The sequence below is a fragment of the Lathyrus oleraceus genome, chromosome 5 (assembly GCF_024323335.1).
Source record: "Lathyrus oleraceus cultivar Zhongwan6 chromosome 5, CAAS_Psat_ZW6_1.0, whole genome shotgun sequence".
Classification (NCBI taxonomy): Eukaryota; Viridiplantae; Streptophyta; class Magnoliopsida; order Fabales; family Fabaceae; genus Lathyrus; species Lathyrus oleraceus.
This window is the reverse complement of record NC_066583.1, coordinates 212,405,330-212,406,851: the sequence shown is the minus strand read 5'-3', so window position 1 is coordinate 212,406,851 and position 1,522 is coordinate 212,405,330.

The following is a 1,522-nucleotide window of genomic DNA, read 5'->3' as shown; positions in this document are numbered from 1 at the left end:
GACCAGCTCATGTATTTGCAGTTGAAGAAGTAAAAGATGATAAGCCATGGTATTATGACATCAAATGTTTCCTCCAGAACCAGGTTTATCCGCCTGGGGCATTTGTGAAAGACAGGAAGACTTTGAGAAGATTGTCAGGCAGTTTTTATCTCAATGGTGAAGTGCTTTATAAGAGAAATTTTGACATGGTTCTGCTCAGATGCGTGGATAGACACGAAGCAGACCTGTTGATGACTGAAGTCCATGAAGGTTCATTTGGTACCCATTCCAATGGACATGCCATGGCTAGAAAGATGTTGAGAGCAGGCTACTATTGGCTGACAATGGAGTCTGACTGCTGCAAATACGTGAAGAAATGCCATAAGTGTCAGATTTATGCGGATAAGATTCATATTCCTCCGACACTTCTGAATATGATTTCATCACCATGGCCTTTCTCTATGTGGGGAATTGACATGATTGGCATGATTGAGCCGAAAGCGTCCAATGGACACAGGTTTATTCTCGTAGCAATTGATTACTTCACTAAGTGGGTTGAAGCGGCGTCATACGCAAATGTGACCAGGCAGGTGGTCGTGAAGTTTATCAAGAATTAACTCATATGCCGTTATGGTGTCCCGGATAAGATCATTACTGATAATGGATCTAACCTGAATAACAAGATGATGAAAGAGTTATGTAGTGAGTTCAAGATTGCACACCATAATTCTTCTCCTTACAGACCCAAGATGAATGGGGCTGTTGAAGCTGCTAATAAGAATATCAAGAAGATTATCCAGAAGATGGTTGTTACGTACAAAGATTGGCATGAGATGCTGCCATTTGCTTTGCATGGATATCGTACATCTGTCCGCACTTCAACAGGGGCAACCCCTTTCTCTCTTGTTTATGGCATGGAGGCCGTACTCCCAGTAGAGGTGGAGATCCCATCAATGAGAGTCTTGATGGAGGCCAAGTTGACTGATGATGAATGGGTTCAGAGTCGCTATGACCAGCTGAATTTGATTGAAGAAAAGAGATTGACTGCCATGTGTCATGGTCAGTTGTATCAGCAGAGAATGAAGAAAGCTTTTGATAAGAAGGTCAAGTCTCGTGTGTTCCGAGAAGGTGACCTTGTGCTCAAGAAAGTCTTGTCTTTCGCGCCCGATTCCAGGGGCAAGTGGACTCCAAACTATGAAGGTCCATATGTTGTTAAGAGAGCCTTTTCAGGCGGTGTTTTGATACTTACAACTATGGATGGGGAGGATTTCACTCGTCTTGTGAATTCAGATGCAGTCAAGAAATACTTCGCCTAAAAATAAAAACAGAATAGCTCGCTAAGTTGAAAACCCGAAAGGGCGGCTTAGGCAAAAATGAGCGTCTCGGTGGATTGAAAACCCGAAAGGGCGTCCAGGCAAAAGTTAGAGACATAAAAAATGAATATAGGCATCCCGCTAGATTGAGTACCTCATCCTGGGGCAATCTAGGCAAAAATTAAGGATTTGGCAAGTAATTGCATCCTGACAAGACTGTGTTCTACAAC